Below are 18,999 nucleotides of genomic sequence, written 5' to 3'. Positions count from 1 at the left end.
TTCATGCATCTTATGTTTTAGAAGTTCAGTTTCTTAAATGTATTTGCTGAATAAATGTCACCTTCCTGGAACTTGCACAACCAGGCGATTAGTTCACTTGCACAATCAAGAGCAATACAAACAGGCAGGAGGACAAAGATAAACTTGGTTTTGTAATGACAATGCCAAAGGCCTTTATTTTTGTGCAATTAAAATTTCACCTCAAAATTGCATAGTGTGTTGTTTGCAAAGCCTTTCCTTTGATGCTTCAGCCTCCTTATCCCAAGAAAGATACGTAAAATGTGTTAAACTGAGCTGCGCTTTGGAGCTCTTCTGGGCCATGGTTCTGATGAGGCAATGGTTAAGGTGTTAGGTGGTGCTTTTAGTTGTAGCTACCTTAAGTTTGTCTGCTTTCATATTTCTTCCCAAGGGCTGAGAATGACCTCCAGTGAAACATTTGTGGGTAGCTTAACCATTTTGCAGTTAGTCTTGTACCTCGACCTCTGAGTGCTTTGGTCTTTGTTTTTTATAGCAAGAGGGAGGAAATCCCAGCTTTTCTTGATTATTTTTAATCTTTGATGAAGTGCCTTTTAGAGAAATCAAGTGCGCGCAGCCAGTGTTTAATCCAGTGTGCTTTGTTGAGCTTTTGATGGGGTACCCTTCCTTCTTGGACCAGGGTAAAAGAGCAGAGGAGGCTGCTGTTGTGGTAAGTCCTTTATTTCATAGTCTCGTAGCTTTCTTGAAGGCAGAGTTCGAAGGGGGTTGCATGATAAAGGCAAGCAGCAACAGCAGGCAAAACCAGCTTGTTCTTCTATATGCTCTATATGCTCTATATACTCTATATACTCTATTTTCTAGACTCGAAACTCTAGACTCTATAGGCTCTATATTTTTTCTTACAGAAGTGTGGATTATATTTGTTAACTGACCAATAAGATTAACACACGATTCTAGTTTTTCTTTTCTTAACCTATCCTGGTCTAATTCTAACAGTCATTAAGTCTTACACAAGTGTAAGATTTGTGTATATAGTTTCTATCAGCTCTTATTGTTTATGTGAACACTATCTAAAAAATGTGAGCAGTATAGTTCTATCTATATTTTGTCTGAATAAAAGAATTCCGTGAAAAGATATCACTGCTGCAGTAAGAACTGTGTTTAAGGTCTCTGCTGAAGCTTTTTAATGTTTAAAGCACTTAGCATATATTTCTACTAAAAGTTAAAAAAATCTGTATTTCTATTTCACTTTGGTGTGGCTTCATGTATCTCAGCTTGTCCAAAGGTTTTAATTCAACCCCTGTGCTTTGGCTTCCCTCTGGGTGTGGGTCCAGAGGATCTTTCACTCCAACAGTGCTTGAGGGTCCTGTGATTTCAAACAGCTCTTTTGGAGGATGTGCTGGTGCATCAGCTGTTGCTGTTATGGACAGGTCAGGTTTTTCCTTCCACAGAACATGCTTGAGTCAATGTCCAAAGAGACTAACATGGAATAAAGGCAAAAAAATTGTTTTGGATATTGAAAAAAGAATATTACTCATGTATCCAGCATTGACAGTATTATTGCAAAGATGGAAAAGTTGTGAAAGAGTTGCAGATGATTCAAGGGCCGCAGAAGATGCCCTCTGAGGAAAGATTTAAGCATTTATCTGATGATTTTATCCTAAATTGTCATGTTAGTGCCAGAAAGGAAAGAAAATATTGAGCACTGAAGAGTTCTTCCATCTTGTAAAGGGAGGATGAACAAGGGTCTCTGCCTGAGAAGCGAAGTCCTATGCATGGCATTTGTGACTGGTAATAAGCCTGATTATGCATTGAAGCAAATTAGTAACCTACATAATGAGAGTACTGTAAAATGCTTTGGTTCCTAGGAAAATTTTGTCCTTTCCTTAAGTGTTTCCTGTCAGTTCTTCTTGTGATAGTCACATCTTTGGAAAAAGCATATAGTCTTACCAGTCTCTAGGAAGAAGCCTTTGATGTAAAATTTCTGGAACATCAGTAGTGAAGCAAGGTTCAGAAATTGTATTACTTTAACTGCCATTCACAGTTCTTCATTTGTACCATTTCATGTGTTACCGGTGTTCATGATGGCATTCTGGGACATAAGGCTCGTTGTCACGTAAACAGCTGCTGGAGACAAGATGCATCCCTTTCTTTACTCTTGTTGTTCACAGGATCAGCTTAAATATATGTTCAGTCTGTTACCTGTAGAGTTTTATTACCTTAGATTTATTTATTTATTTATTGCTGTGGATATAACAGTATTTAGAGATACCATTGCCTTTCATTTTTCTCGGGATTATCATGTTTGTTTACTTATACCTTTGACCAAATTATTCAGCCAGAATGTAAAGCTAAAATGAGTAAAATGAAGAAGCTAAAAACACTGAGGCCACTGAGCTTTGGTATGGGTAGGAAACCATTTTTTTCTCTGAAAGCAAAAAGTGTTAGCTGTGGGTAAAACCAGGGGATGACAGAATTTTTGATCAAATACTGCTACTCAGAGCAGCCACTTGGGTTTCAGAAAACAAATTGTCAGATAAAATAGTACTAAATACTTGAAAAAAAATTTTTAAACCCTCGTGAATTAAGTTTGTATCAACATGTAATTTTCTGCCCGATTACTTGAACTGAATTGAATGCTGCCTCGTTTTTTTTTTTTCATAAGACACTAGTTCTGAGAGTTTAATGATAACAATTTAAAAGCATTGTTTGCTGATTCCTTTGTGGACAAACACAAAAGAAGTAGACTGGGGACATCACATCTGAATGCTGTCTGCCATCACAGGTGTGATAGGCTTGGTCTGAGAAAGCAGTTCTGGGGTTTGTTCCAGTTAAATGCCTTCTCCCCCCCTATACTTCCCAACATCAGTATGCACAGTGTATATATGGGGGGTGTGTAGCTATCTCTTCCACGCAGTGCAAGAGACATAGATGTTCCAGAGAGTAAATTTTGCAAGCCTGGCTTTCCTAAAAGTTTGTATTAATAAAAAGCCCGATACTGGGCTCTTCTGGAGCAAAGGCAATACAGTTGATGGTGGGCAGCAGAGAGGAGCCCGTCTCTTACGTAAAAGACATTTCCCCTGTCCAGCTGAGCTCTGGGCCATCCCTGTGGGTGCTCTGATCTAGCAGCAAGTGACCTCATGCTCTCTGCAGGGACACAGTGACTCAGTAGCAGACAGATCCCATATAAACACCGTAGCGCTGATTGGAGAGTGCTCAAACACAGCAGCCAACAGGGATTTGAACAGTGTCTGCACTTGAGAAAATGAATCAGAGGCAATGAAATAAACCACCCTAAATGGCTGGAAATTAAAAAAAAAAACAAAACAGCAACCAGAAACAAACCTCACAAAACAACTGTAGCACACTGATCTGCTCATTGAGATACGTGTGTGTCTCTGTCTTTCTCCCTTTCTTGTAATCGTCTCTGCTGTTACTTGGTATGTCTGATTTTTGAAAGACTAGGATTGTTTTTTAATAAGAAAGTAACAAAAGCACTATGTTAATTAGTCAATTGTTGTGGAAGCAGCCTGCTTATTTTAGTTTATTGTAGGAATAAAATATGCAGTTAGGTCAGCAGAGACTAGCTAAGCCTTGTAAAGCTGCTTATGTTGTATTAGAGAACCTGTAAAGTAAGGGGAGGCTCATTATTTCTTCTTCAGAGTTATTTCAGGAATGTCACTGTGAAGTTTAGAAGATCCCACTTCAGAAGAATCCCAAATACTTGGAAAAAAGAAATTATCATTGCAAACAGTAAAAAGATCTGTCAGTAGTACAACAGTGCCATACCTTGCTGTTTGAGGAAAAATATAAATACAGAATAAAGTGCCCCATTTCTAGAGAATCAAAGCTTTGTGTTCAAGCAGTGCTGTAAAAGTGCTGTCAAGTCACTGAATTCAGGTTCAGTTTTGCTACACTGAGGTAATTCTTCTGTTGCCTTTGCCTTGTAATATCAATATGTTTTGGAAGCTGCCATCCAATGTGTTTAGAATAAGTATTTCAGTCAATAAACAAATAATGTGGCTGTAGTTGAGAGCACTGACTGGTGGTGTGGCTTCCTAGAGAAAAGCACTAGTCACTCATCAAGACACTGTAGTGTCTAAAAGGTTTTTTTGGTTGAACCCTTTTTTAGTGTTAAGGGTTTTACCTAGAAAGGTTGTCTGTGTGCAAGCAGGTGTTTGTGCAAGGACCGAAGGGGTGACTCCATATCCCAGCTGGAGACGAATGAGTGAAAGCACAGAGCAGCTGGGTTATTACTGAAGGGTGCCTGTGTAATTTAGGCGAAAGCCATTTTGTTTATGTGGTGTCAGGTTTGGAGGGTTCTTAACTAATTAAATTGAATCTTAACATGTGACATTCATTACTCTGCTGCAATATTTGTGTGAAATCTGGAAATGGTGGGAAAAGAGTGCCTGTGAGTGGGCCAGTAACTATGGAGTTAAGGCTGCACCATGTAATGTGAAAGTTTCCCTTTGAAACATGCATGAAGTGAGATACCTAATATTGGCTATCTGCTGGGTCTCAAGGTTTTCAAAGTGACTGATGGTTATAATATCTACCTGGGAGTTTCCTAGTCAGAAACACCTTATGAGAGTCTGCAAAGGGTACTGAGCAGCTCTGCTCTGAAAACCAGACTGGCTGCCAAGATCTTGGCATCTGAAAGCCGCAGGCATTTACAGTCACTATCTCCTGCGACATCTAAGACAACACTGCTCAAAAACTTGTTCTTGGCTCTTTCATGTATTGCCAATTGCTGAGGCTCAGTCATATGCATGTAAATGTAAATATATGACAACTTCCCAGTTAGGGCAGTGACTGGTTTTTACCGAAGCTGCAATCCTTTTTCTGTAAAAAAAAAAAAAAAGCTAGAATTACTATCTTATATGATAAGACTAAAAGCTAAGTCTTGATCATTAATTTTTAAAAATTGATGAAATAACAGCACCCTGCAAGCATGTCATTTATCCTACATCTGCACATGTGGATGTTGGAAGACCGTAGCCTGTAACTACATTTGAAAGAGTGCTCTGATGATAGTGTAAAATCCACAGAAGACTGGGTGCCACTTGGCAGTTTTAATTTCATTTTTTGTGGCCAAAACAATGGTGAGGGTTTGTGAGATCTCCCACCATTAATCTCTTGCAGAAGATAATCCAGTCCAAATAAAACTGTTCTTTGGAGACTAAAGAAGGGGAAAGCTAAGGTAAGGTAGGCAATTGCATTTATTGCACACATTGCCTATTTTGTCAAAATCAGTGCTTGCGGAGTGGGCTTGTTCAGGATTCGTTGGGCATCTGTGTTGTGACTAGGAGTAAAGGCAAGTTAGATGGCAAGGTGAAGGAACATGGTGCTGGAGGTATCGTCCTGTTAGTGAGACACATAACCTCGATCAAGCCCCATGTGCAGTCATAAGAGAAGGGTTGCCAGTTTGAGTGCTTGGAATTTTTGTTTGAATGATTTTATTGTGCCTACCCATCCTAAAGTTCCCCATGAAAACTTAACAAGTCCCAGTTCATTTAAATCCTTAAGCAAATAATTTTGTTGCCTGTCCTTGTCACATTTTACTTGTGAAAAGGTAGCAATATTTTTTAAGGCTTGCATTGGAATGTTGTCAGGGTGAATTTATTAATTTTCGTATGTGCTTATGTATGGGCTGAATTATATCAGTGCCAAACAGAAGAGTATAATTTTTTAAAGGAATGGATACAGTATGTGTTGGCTACTGCTGAAAGTCGTGTGTATTTTGGTTTGCTGGACTGACAAGAGGGCACAATATATCAGGATTAACATGGTTCACATCCCTAAATGCACTTCTGAACCTAATGAGTGACTGGCTAAACCTTAGACACAGTATGATCTTTTATGAGTTTAGTATTTATTTATTTTTCCTGTTCTCTTTACAAGTGTGGTAAAAGCAAACAATCTGTGACAGTGAGTCAGAGAGGCTACCTGTATCTTGCACAAAAAATCCACAAGCTTTTTCAGCTCCAATTATTTCCCTTTCACCTTCATTGAATTCATTGCTGGTGAAAGATGCTGGGTGAAGTGTCCTGAAATTTTCTGACCACAGCTGCGTAAAAGTAGCAGTGACCCTCCTCAGCTTTGTGTTTCTGCTGAGAGGAAATGATAAGGCTGTTTCTTGCTAAGCATGGGCTTAATACGGCCAGCTCGTCTCGTGCAGATTATCAAATAGTCTTCAGGTAGTAATGACCTTTGGTCATGGTGAGCATGGGCCAGATCTAAACTAGCAAACTGTGAAAGGATCTATATCCCATTACCAAGCCACTATCTGGTCTTACTCATTAACATTTTAGTGGCAAAAGTTCAAATGAGTTATTTCATTAATAGTCATGAAACTAATTACATTGAAGTGCATCTGTCAGTGGTAAAGACAGCTGACTTCTGTGCATCTGAATAAATTCGGTCTGTGTTAGGAAGTGGTATTCTGCTTCTAAATGAGAGAAATACATTGCAAATCACGAAGACATATTAAAAAGGAGAATGTAGATGTGCCCTACGTGTGATGTGCTTGATGCTGCAGTTCCCTGATACAGTCAGTTAATGAAGTGAATAATCAGAAGTGCACTTAAGTAGAGGCAGGGTCTTGGGCAATATTTTGTGCCTTATTTTCTCCCACAGACACCAAAAAGTCTGCAAGATAAGATTGTGGGGCAGGAGGGTTGGCACAGACTTGGGTAAAACCAAATGCGACCCAGTATCAAGACTAGTTTGGATATATAGAGACCTGGGTATAACGAGAGTGAGTCAGGGAGGAGAGAGAAAGGGGAAGAAGTCCTGAATCTGTTCCTGCTAAGTTCTGCTGTTGGACAGCATTCCCCCACAGAAGGGACTCAGAAGCACAGGTAAGACTGTGGCCAAGTCTATTTTTTAACACAGTCTTTTGTCTGTAAAATGGCAGAGTGTGAGAAGAATGTGAGCAGTAACGAGGTTACGCAGGCATTTAAAGCAGATGAACCACTTTGTGTAGTAATTATGGCTGGAAGTCAGCTGCATTTACCAACAGTCCACTGTTAGGAAAAGTACTGTATATGGGTAGTTGTTACTGTGAATCTCTCCATATTAACATGTCTTTATGTGTCTCATAATGCTGTGGCATTTTGCACAGGTATGAGAAATGAGCAGAAAATGATAGTTTCCCCTCTTGGCTTTATTATCTCTGCTTTTTGTGCTGTAAGCAGGCTCCAGCAAACAGTTGCAGGACATTGCAGGAGGTGGGGGTCTCCAAAGTTTTAAGAAGATGATGCAGACATAGAAAATACATATTTATTTTACATCTGGATAACTAAACTGAGATACTTCAAGTGACCTACAGTGAAGTTCATCAGGTGGTACTTTCATATGTAACATACATGCTGCATCCAGTGAGCTACTGTAAACCAAAGATGAAGCTCAGTTACTTTTGCTCCTGGTAAGTTCTGGTTTTGTTTCTGTTCTTCAGACACACCCAAGAGAAACCTGCACTGGAGTAGGTATTAATGGGGTTGTACAATGCAGATTCACAATGCAGACAACCTGGCACCAGTGCAAATTACAGTCTTATAGCACTGGCACACATGCCAATGAAATGAACTGTAATGGGTTCAGCTGGGTTGTACAGGCCAAAAATTAATAGAAAGAGACAAATTGGGTTTTTTCTTTAGTAGAGTGCAACTTGCTCTTACTTTGTATGGAATGTTCCTCAGCAGCCTAGGGACTTCTCAGTTTTTCTTGGGAAGAAGCTAAGCTGTAGTGGGACCAGGGATGATGCTGCCTGTGTGCAGTGAGTGGGAATCACACAAGGAAGTGGGAAGGCAAGCCTGCATTGATATCTATCCCCTTCTGACTCCCAGCTTATGCCTGTTGTAAGGATGCAGAGGTTGTAAATGGCTTGAATTGACTCCTGTGGTTGACCACAGCAGGAACACGGTCAGATCTGTAGTTCCGCCCTTGAGATACCTTTGTTTAACTCACTCTTGAAGGCTGGGCCATGTGAATTTTTTAGATGAGGAATAGCTTCTTGAAATGTTTCTTTTTCACTTACTAAGCAATGTAGATATAGTCAACACACCCATATAGGGAGTGGTAATCTTTCCAATCCAGTCAGGAAGAGGCAGAAAGAAACACTTCAGAGGTACTGCAAGGAATCCCAGGGAAGGGGAATAGATGTTCAGTACAATTCTGCCTGTGAATAGGTCACACAGGAAGAGGGATCACTGAAAGCTGATCAGTCCCTTAAGAAAGGTTGCTTAATCAAGAAAAAGCATTGGATAGGGACTTGGGAGACTAAGAAATAAAATAGGATTGTTAAAGCTGTTGAGTTTTGCTGTCTAACTTAGGGATGTCAAATGACAAAAACAGGGTCCACCAATTAATATGCAACTTTTTCAAAGTGCTCTGAAATTTTAAGGAATTTTCTATTAATGCCCCTAAGCTTGAACCAGACCTAAGTGTTTCTCTGGCAGTCAGAGAGAGGTGAAAGCTTTTCTGGCTTCTGTGCAGTTTCACCACATATTTTGGCAATGTTTGGCATCTTCTCTCTGTTATTTCCCACTGGGCCTGTGCAGATAAAAAAGACAGGATACAAATATGTTTGTTCTTTGACAGGCAGTAGAGCAGCTTTGCCTGCAGCATTTATGTTTGGCTTGGAGTTGCTGATCTGTGTTTCTCAGCTATAGAAATCGGTGCTTTCTGCCAGTTTATGCCTGAAGCAAGGGTCATTCCCAGCCCTCCCTTCCCAGTAAGTTGCACTAACTTTTGTTTGTGTCCGATGAAGGACAGTGAAGCTGGTGATGGGTCTAGAGGGTAAGTCCCATGAGGAGTGGCTGAGGGAGCTAGGGTTGTTTAGCCTGGAGAAAAGGAGACTTAGGGATGATCTTATCACACTCAACAGTTATGTGAAAGGAGGTTGCAGTGAGGTGTGGGGTGGTCTTTTTTCACACAGTCACAGAATGATTTGTGTTGGAAGGGACCCCTGGAGATCATCTAGTCCAACCTCCCTGCTCAAGCAGAGTCCCATAGCACATGTTACTCAGGACCGTGTCCAGATGGCTTTTGAATATCTCCAGAGAAGAGACTCTACAACCTCTCTGGACAACCTGTTCCAGTGCTAAGTCACCCTCATAGTAAAGAAATTCTTTCTCAGATGGAGCTTCCTGTGTTCCAGTTTCTGCCCATTGCCTCTCATCCTACTGCTTGGCACCACCAAGAGGAGTATAGCTTCATACTGTTTACATCCTTCCCAAGTAACAAGTGATGGGACAAGAGGAAATGGCCTCAAGTTGCACCAGGGGAGCTCTAGATTGGATATTCGGAAGACATTTCTTCACAGGAAGGGTTGACAGGCACTAGAGCAGGCTGCCTGGGAGAATAGTTGAGTCACTGTCCTTGGTGGTTTTAAAAGTCGTGTAGATGTCATGCTTAGGGACATGGTTTAGAGGTGAACTTGGCAGTGCTGGGTTAATGGTTGGACTCGACAATTTTAAAGGTGTGTTTTGGCCTAAAAGGTTCTGTGATTCTGTTTTTTCTTGATACATACATGGTCACAGCTAGAGAATTATGTGGAAAAGCACATTTAGCACTGGGAGCAAACACCAGCTTGGCAGCCCTTTTTCCACCCGTACAGGCTGATTGGTGCAGGTCTCTCCACATCACCTCAGCCATGACCTGGGCTGACCTGAACTGAAGTGAGAGAGTGACTCAGTTAATTCCCTGTCAGCCGTTTTGGCATCAGCTGCCACAATGGCTGAGCTGCCAAGTGCCATCAGTGCAGTGCAGTGCTGTCCTTAAAGAGGTCTCTTGGGAAGGGGATTGAAACTACAAAACGCTTGTCAACGTCAGTTGGTAAAAACTTCAAGACTTACCAAGTCTTGAGCTCAGATAAATATTGTTATCACTAAGAGCCAGCCTCCCTTTTTCCTTTCTGCACACACAGTGTAGGGTTGAACTCTGAAATCTTTACCCTCTTTTTATTCTGTGGTGATGCATAACAAATGCCACTGATCCAAACCAAGCCAGACAAAAATATGCTCTTATTACAAGGGACAAATTTGCTAGGAATGGGCTAGCACACAGTTTACTGTTTAGTTCCCAGGAATGCACTGTCAGCCCAGTCAATGCACTAATGCAGCAAAGCATTTCAGCAAAACAAATAAAAAGAAGGTGGAATCTGTGCATGGGCACTGCTCAGTGAGCTTTGTCAATTGAGGTGTTTAAACATTTGGCTCTGAGTTGCCTTCTAAACTGGAGCCTTTTAAACTGTCTGTGTAGCTGCGGGGATGTGGAGTGTTGAGCAAAACTGGGCTTGGCTTGGGGAGGTGTGGGAGCCTGTTCACTGGTAAATTGGAGTTCTTCATCGTTCTGCTGTGAGGGAGGTGAACACATGGGGAAAGGGAAGCACAGGCCAGTAAAAGACTACACTTCTGCTATGAGTCAGCCCCAAAGGAATCTTAATTTTAATTTATTTGTTTTGGGTTGAGCTACCAGCTATTATCAGTGCAGCCAGAACCCGTGGGTCTGCAGAGCACTGTGCTGGAGGCAGGCTTGATACCATCACAGGGACGCTTTGGGATCCCTGATGATCCACTGCCACTGCAGCCGCTCAAGGTCCAGAGTAATGAGACATTTCTCAAGCCTCATCCCAGCTCCTGGTCTCTGTGTCTGAGTGGTTTAGACAACACTTCTCTTCAGGGGCCCTGGAGATAGAGACCATCCTTTGCCACTGGGCTACAAGGATGCAGAAGACGATACAGCAAATGAGCTGGGCTGACAGTCACTATATGGCTGTGCAAGGGCAGATTTTTGTGTCTCTTAATGCTTGCAAACTTACTTTTCCTTTCCTTCTTTCCTTCTCTAGATTTCCCTTCCTTGCTGATAGCTCTGCAGCTCTCCTAGGTATGCAGTTTGTAGGAAGTTTCCTGCCCAGAGGACAGCTGTATATTGTCGTTTCTACGCTGTCATGCTGTGCAGGCATCTCAGTCAGAGTTTCACTGTGTACATCTTGCTCAACAAGTCCCAGCCTTGCAGCCTGGGGGATTTGTGTTGGAAGAAGCTTTTGCAAATTAAAAGTGCTGTGTTTGCATGTTTCCCTTTGCAGGTACTCTGTTGTAGGCTAAAGGTGAGTACTTGTCTGCCACCTTTGTGCGTCACACCCAGCTGTACCCAGCACCGTCGAGCTTTTCTTCTCCTGGGTCTGTGCTCCCAGTGATCACTTTCAGCACAGTCATGCAGGAAGTGCTGGGGTACAGGCAGGAGTGCCCAAGCCCAGTTTAATTTTGTAAGGGACCTGAAGGGTCATGCAGCCCATCACCTAGTCCGTAATTTTTGTTTTCCCCAAACTTGCCAAGCCCCATCTTTGAAGCAGGCAAACAGTTTTGCACTTGAAAAGCAGAGTCTCCCAGAGTTTGGATGTCCTAATGACTGGGAGTCATCTTCCTGCCTATACTTAGTGGTGGCTGGCGTCTGTGGGTTTGTTCTGGTGCCAAGAAAACTGAAGAGATTATATACCTTTCTCACCTTCCCTCTTGCATGAGAGCAAACTCAACCTGCCAGGGTTTTTTAATAGACATGAAGCAGGGAAGAGTTGTGTGAGCCTTTGTAAGGCATCAAAATATCTTAAAAAAAAATAAAATTAAAAGCATGTGTGGTTAGCACAGGTTGAAGAACAAGATAATCTTTGAGGCCTTGTGAGATCAGCCACCTGCTGCATCTGTTGTGATAGGTTTGCCCAGCCTGCGTGCTAGAAACTGTTTCTCACTGTTACTTTGTTAGTGTATATCGTTTAATATGAATGCAGAAATCCTCAATCATTTAGGACACTCGCTTGTTTCCCCTCTCCCTCCCGAACTAAAGAAGGCTGAAAAGTAAGACTGTACTCAAGCAGAGGCAGCAAAACCTTTCCCTAATATTAAAAATGGAAATGGATTGCAAAAGGCAGCTGCATTGTTTCTTTGTCTTTTCTTTTAAGGCAGAGAAGCATGTTTCCTTTTCATTTGTTAATTACAGAAGAAAATTCACCAAGGAGAGTCTTGTTAAACAAGTCTGGCATTGAGCAGGGAAAGAAAGAAAAAAAAGAAAAAGCTGCCTTCACTGACCCAACTCACTGCCATCATCTGAATTTAGTTTCCTTCAGCTTTTTGTTTCCACTCTTTTCCTCTAGTTTTTTTGGTCCAGTATTAACAGCTTCAGGAAGGATGACAGAGCCCTATATTTTGCCCCCAGGCGCTGCATGGAAACGACGATTTAGAAATTTAATCATCAGGTATGGACTTACTTCATGTGGCACACACTTGCAGCCCAGGGAGCCATGGGAGCAGTGATGCGTGCCCATTGCTGGCAGGCAGCTGCAGGGATTTTTAATTCCCCAACCTTCTCGCTGCCTGTCTGACTTCCTCAGCCCCATCAGAGACAAATATTTCCCCAGCCCGTTTTACCTCTTTGTAAAATGTTTAATTTGGAGGAAGCAGAGATTTTTTTTTCCAGATAGACTAAGAAGCAGTGGGTGTAGGAGCATTTGGGAAGAGCTCTCTTGCAGGATGCTGACCTGAAGTTGCAGAGACATCTCGTGAAGAGCTTTTGACTAGTGTAAGGAAAGAACTGCAGCTCTAGGTCTAAAACTCTGCCCCCAGAGACACCATTCAGAAAGCTCACAAAGTTTGCTGGGAAACCATCTAAATAGTGAAGGAGCCCTAGTGCTGGTGGGTTTGTGGAGCTTTGGATGCAGAGTTTTCCAGGACTGCTCACTCTCTCCAAAGTGCGTTAGCATACAAGAATAAGCCATGCCAGGACATCAAGACATTATTCTGTCACTTTTCAGTTATATTAGCTGCAGGATGATTAGGTTTTGTACTAGGATTTTCACATTTTCATTTTGGCTGCAGGATGTATGCAGGAAGGGTGTTTAATGTGCCACCCCTATAGTTTAAACAACTGCATGGTTTAAAATGCTTTAGTATGCAATGGTGAGGAAGAGAAGCAGCTGCTTGAGAATGTTTTTGCACTATTGCTCTTTTGGATCAGTGCAGCCACTAAATTCACATGGACACATTACTAGCTTTTACTTGGTCTCAAGGAGCTCCCAAACTGCATTTGCTTATTAATCCCAAATCCCATTGCTTATTAACACATCCTGTCATCAGTAGGTTTTAGAAGGTCTAATGGAACCAGTTCATGAGCCTTCTCAGAAAAGTGTCAGCCTAGCACAGGCTGTGAGCACCAAATTTAGCCAAATCATTTGAATATAGTTTTACTCAAAGTTTATGGTCTTTCTGTGAATGCAAATGTAGCAGTGGGGTTAAGTTTCAATTACATGGTGCCACATTCTCAGCTACTTGCCTGTTTTGTGAGCAAATCCATTTTCTTTAATTATTAAGAGGCTAATTTAGTATGTTACTAATAGCAGTATTATCAGCAGTATTTAATTTTTATCCATAGTGCTGGTATTATTTAACAGGAGTGAGTGGGGAGTAGAAGTGGGATTTATTCTTCCCACCATCTAAGCAAACAAGCGCATGTGAGACATGAATAAAGTGTGTTACAGTGCTGTAGGGAACTTGGCATATATCAGCACAATGTTTAAATACAGAGATAGAAGGACAAGGAAGCACAGGCTGATTTAAGTAATAACGACTGGTATGGTTGTGACTAAAGTCTGGTTAGGTCTGTCATCTGGTTTGTAGCCACACTAATATCCTTGTTTTATTTAGGGCAAAAGCTGCCAGGGGTGGGGCAGGATGAGTAGAGTGGCAGCTGTAACACAGATCCAGCTGTTTCCAGAAATGTGGATGAGAAGCTCAAAGCTGTAAGAATTCAATCCCCAAAAAACCAAACTTCTGCTACTACAGGCTTGATGTGTCTTTGAACAAGTCACCAGTGTCCTGTGAGATAGCTAAATGTCTGAGGTGGGGAGTTGCTGATTCTTTTTATTGATAGGGTAGACAGGTAGAGGGACTAAAACATAAACTGTAGGCTGAAATAAAAAATCTGCAATGAATCACAAACTGGTTGTGCTTCTGCTTGGCCCAACCTGTTCTACCAACGGGACTGAAACTGCTGATCCAAAACTTCGAGCATGAATGAATGTTGTTCCTTTTTGGCAAAAGACAGAGGACTTAAATATTTTTCTTCAGAGGTTTTTCTCTGTCACTTGTCCCTCTGTACATGGTGTCACCTTGGTGATTCAGACCAGCGGGAAGGACCAGAATGAAGGGCTGCATTGGACATGTCCATGTGAGCTGGTGCACCCCTGCACTGTGCCGACCATGTGGATGTAGCAGCTTGGAGCCCCAAAGAAGCAAAGCAGAGCTCATGCCCAAGACCATCACTGCTGGCTCTCAGTGCAGGTACAGGCTGACTGCAACGCAGCCCAACTGTGGCCAGGATGCAGGCGAACACAGGGGCATGTGTCTGTGTTGGTGGTCACTCGGTGGTGGTGCAGGTCAAGGTCTCTAAAAATATTTTTGTTTTTAGTGAGTTGGAGTCCCAGTGAGGTGGAGAAATTGAACAAAGTAGAATACCCCTTGAAATGGGGCAGAAGGGGAATCACTGGCTTAGTTTCCTAAAACATGAGTAAACTTTCCCCTTGCTGCTTTCAATTCCAAGACTGTCTGCCTTTTGGAAAATAGGCCGGAGTGAAGTGTCGCTCCAGATGCAGAGTAATTGTGGAAGTCTCTAATACGCATTTGTAGCATGCTTACATTCATGGATCTCAAAGCAAGCTACAGCAACAGAAGAAGCTAAACCTAAAGCAATAAACATTAGCAAACTGCTGTTTGCTCTAGGGTATCATGGAAGTGGAAAAACTTGTTGAATACACAGTTTTGCAGCTTTTTCTCTGGGCAGTTAGGTTAGCTGGGTGGCAAATGTGCAGTTTCGTTGATCATTACCAACCTCAAAGAGATAGCATTTACCTTCCTGAGGAGCAGCTCATAAAAGCAGGCTGCTGTTAATGTGTACTTAATGCCCAGAAACTGGAGTGCCCCACCCCCGGAGACTGTGGTAGGTGTTTAAATTGTGCAGGCTCAGCAAGAAAGCATCAAAGATTTCCCAGTTGCATGTGTGAGTTTTGTGATGGGGCCACCGAGTGCAGGGCAGTGAGGGTGACCTGTGCCTGTGTGCTGCTTTTGTTTGGCTGGTGGGCTCTGGTGGAAGAGTTGTAAAGCACTGGAGCACCTCAGGGCATCCTCTGAGAAAACAGTGTCAAACTTTCTTCCCTCTCTCTTGCCCACCAAATCCTGCACACAGGGGCCAAGGGACTCTTGTATTCTGTTTGCAAAGGGAGTAGAGCATCCTTGAATGAGATACCACTATAAATGCATTCATGTGTCATCTGATCATAACATGAGAGGAACAGTGGGCAGATACAGGAAGCAGATTTACTGCTGACTTTACAAGAGCCCCATGAAAGAGAAGTGGTAAGCATAGGTGATGGGCATGGAGAGTATTCTACTATAGTAGCCGTGTGATACAGAAATTAATGTAGGAGTAGCCTGGCTTTTGACTGGAACAGGTTTTTTTTTTACCTTATAGGCCACCTGTAAGTTAGCAAGCCTGCCATGGAGAGAAATTTGAGCAAAATCCACAAGTTACAGTGGTGTACGATCCAATTAAAGAAAAGAACAGAAAACAGAATATATTTGGAGATGTAAACCAAATTTTGGTTATATGATCTTTGGGAACAAACCAAGGTCAGGTAACTTATTGAAGTTCTCTACCTTCATGGGAGGCTGCTTCTTCTTTGAAAAGAATCTGAAGCAGTATCACTGACATGCTAACAGGCTTTCCTATTCATTTGCAATGAGCTGGTTCTGCTTTTTGTCCCTTAGTGACCACAGCCATTAAATTCTGACTGTTGATGTATGTGGATTGTTTAAAAACACATTCATATTTATGCCCTTGCTTGCTCCAATTGTCTGCCTGTCCAGAAGAGCTGGATGTCAATCACTGCTCTGTCCTCATAATGCTCCTTTTCCTTCTCTTGGGTCATGTATGCAGCCACTTCCACCATAGTCCAGATTCATCACCTTGTTTTTTCAGGATTGCTTTCCTTTTGGCGTCTCCTGTCTTTTAACAGGTCCCCTCCGAGCAAGATTTAGAAGAGACTAGGACAGGCAACTCTCTTTGTATATGTAACACCTTAATGTTATACTTCCTAATCCGTTAGTAACCTGGTCTTCTTATACTGTGATGGAAAGTGAAATACTACTAAGCAGTTTAGTATCCCATCTAATTAGGTGACGGGGTGGCTAAGGGCAGAATGCAGTCAGTCAAACCCTTGTGGCTGGAAACAAAAACAAAGACTCAGACTCTTTAGTTTGGGGGATCTGGTGGGTCGTGCCACCTGTTGAGAGAGACAGAGGGGCATGTGCTGAGTGTGATGCTGTAGGCAGAGGTGGAAAGCCAGAACAAGCTGTCGCAACCATATTGCTGACAGGATAGAGATAAGCTACATTAATGCCATGTACTTTGTACTGCTTTGTGCCACTCCTGCTGCTTTATGCCGATTGTTTTGGACTTGTTCAGAAGTGCAAGTGGGATATCTGCAGGAAATGGCCAAAACACAGCCAGGCTGTGATATTTAGCTGAGGAACAGGTGTTGGTAATAGTACAGCTTTTGCTGCATTCCTTTGTCCCATTTTTTCCATTACAGGTTTAGGAATGTCATCCTACCTCTTAAATTTTGTCCACCTCAGATCCTGAAAATTCTGACAGTAATAAGAAAATTACTTCCACTGGTTTATTGCTTGATGTATTTCTCATGGTGTTTAATATGCTCCTCAAAGACTTTTAGTTGGATTCAAGCCAGTGTGCCTCTACATTTGCATTTGAAAGGGTCTCCTTTAAAGATGGTGCCTTGACTGATTGCAGGTAAAGCAGTTCTGGATTTAATGAAGAAGCTATAGGTCACAGTCAGTGACATGGGAATTGTGACAGGTTGAAAGTACCCACAAATTTATTAGCAGATTATTCTGACAATTGAAGCCTCCACTTGGAATGAAAAGCAAGAAACTCCTAAGTAGTAGTGAGGCGTAGTTCACGAAAATGTCATTTGGTAATGATAACATAACCAGCTAATGCTACCTTCCCTGCCAGTGGACATGTTGGACAAGTAGCAAAACATTGTGTTGAAAGGAGGTAGCAGCATGTAAATTTGCATCCTGGCTACTCTGAACTGCTTGCTGTTGCAAGTTCTGAGCTCTGCTGAAACACCTTTCTGTTTGTTTTGGTCTGATTCCCAGTTGATTAAGCCATGAAAATGGCTGTTGGGCAGAGCTCTTTGTTTTAGAGTGGTAACTGAAAAGATTATTACAAGATTGCCCCATTTTTTGTCTGGATTTTGCCAGTTTCCTGTTGGTCAAGACTTAGGTCCAGGTTCACGGCATCATGTCCATTAGCATCCTTTGTCATTTGCTTTCTCATCCGTAGACAAAGGTCACACGTCCTTGAAGATTTTATTAGATACATCAAGCAGTCCTTGACATCATGCATCAAAAAGTACTATGGGACCAGTCAGAGCAGGCAGTTGTTCTCAAGATGACCTGATTTTTCTTCAGTATGGGTTGTTGGAAGATATTCTTTCATTTGCATCTCCACCAAAATGTCCTTTTTTATGAGATCCATTTGCTCCCTTCTCTTCCACAGGTCACCTGGGCATTCACAAGTTTTGAAAGCAAGACATTTTATTCCACAGTTCCATTAATGTAGTATCACTGGTACTAGTATCCCCTTTTAATCAAAGCTAGGCCACCAAATGGTATTGCTGGCTTGCTGTCATCCATGTATATGGTTTTAGGTCTTTAGGTGGGGAAGAGAAGTAAGTATCTATCTGTCATGGTTTAGGAATGGTATGTCCCAATTTAGAATTCCCACTAAAACCTGTGCTCTGTTCACTTGCTCCCCTCCTGGCCACTCTCCTGCTGCAGAGGAGAATTGGAGGCACCACGGGTTGAGATGAGACCAGTTTACTGCAAAGAGCAATGAGATAAGAAAACAAATGATAACAGCAACAATACTTATGACAGAGGGTACAGGAAGGGAAGGATTCATACAGAAGACCCCCAGCAACAGACAGGACTGGACAGCTCCCTCTGCCACGCTCACTTGTCCAAAAGGAACCCCTTCTCCCTGGAAGAGACTCCCTTCCCTCCAACCTGACAACACGGCAGTGACATGTGGTGGTACAGAATAACCCCTGGGGTCTGAGCCATGCCCCCTCCTGGCTACTGCAAAATTAACCCTGTCCTGGCCAGAGCCAGGACAGTATTCTAAATTATTGTGCTTTTCAGGCATCCCCTTAGTATGGTTTCCTCCAAAGCTCCAGGATAATTCAATGTTTTCTGGCACTGAAGGAGTGACACGGTGATGCTTTCTATAAGGTGATCGACAAGCCCTGGTTGTAAGGTCTCATTTGTGCATTACTTTTTGCTGTCTTGTTCCTAACATTGCGCTCTGCTCTACAGGAAAATCGTGCATATCTATTTTGGCTGAGAACACTCTCAGGGAAGTCAGAACAGTTTTTGTTTGTGTTTTGCAATCCACTGACAGTTGTAGCAACATCATTTTCTGAGGTCATATTGCAGAAGACTGGAAGGGAGCAATGTCTGCTGGAATGTCTTTTAGGGTGGATAGATAGAAAAATAACACACTGCTTACAACCCCTGCATTTTCCATGTTTCATTTTAAATGACGGCTTTTATTTTTGCTTAAATATTTTTTGAGATCCAACAGACACTACTTCCCAGAATGTTTACAAATTGCCTTTGCAATGGTAGAGGAACGTGAGCTTGCCACTGTGGTGCTGAGGCTTTCTGCAGGTGCATGGGCAAAGGCAGCTTCAGTATTCTTACTGATCTGTTACTTGAGTTGTGTTTTGTCCTGTTTAATAAAGAAATATCTATCTGCTAAGCAGTTTAAAAAAGCAGCGCTTGTCTATATAAATAACATTTTGAGTTTCTTCAGGCATCTCCCTAGATCTGAAGGACTTAGTTGATGTACGCCTTTAAGTGTAAAATTACAAAATGTCATAACCAT

General features: G+C 42.1%; 1 protein-coding gene across 5 annotated transcripts in view; it reads left to right on the top strand.

Annotated features, from left to right (window-relative positions):
- The window catches only part of ELOVL6 (ELOVL fatty acid elongase 6), a 77,537-nt gene that overhangs the window by 23,477 nt on the left and 35,061 nt on the right, over positions 1–18,999 (top strand). The window contains exon 1 of one of the 5 annotated variants that reach the window (XM_069013351.1): positions 332–685. The exons of the other annotated variants lie outside the window; for them this stretch is intronic. The gene's annotated coding sequence lies outside the window, so the exon portion shown is untranslated. Of the gene's footprint in view, positions 1–331; positions 686–18,999 lie in introns of those variants that run through there. 5 annotated transcript variants of the gene reach the window in all.

The sequence above is a fragment of the Aphelocoma coerulescens genome, chromosome 4 (genome assembly GCF_041296385.1).
Source record: "Aphelocoma coerulescens isolate FSJ_1873_10779 chromosome 4, UR_Acoe_1.0, whole genome shotgun sequence".
Classification (NCBI taxonomy): Eukaryota; Metazoa; Chordata; class Aves; order Passeriformes; family Corvidae; genus Aphelocoma; species Aphelocoma coerulescens.
This window is presented reverse-complemented; position numbering and strand designations above follow the sequence as displayed.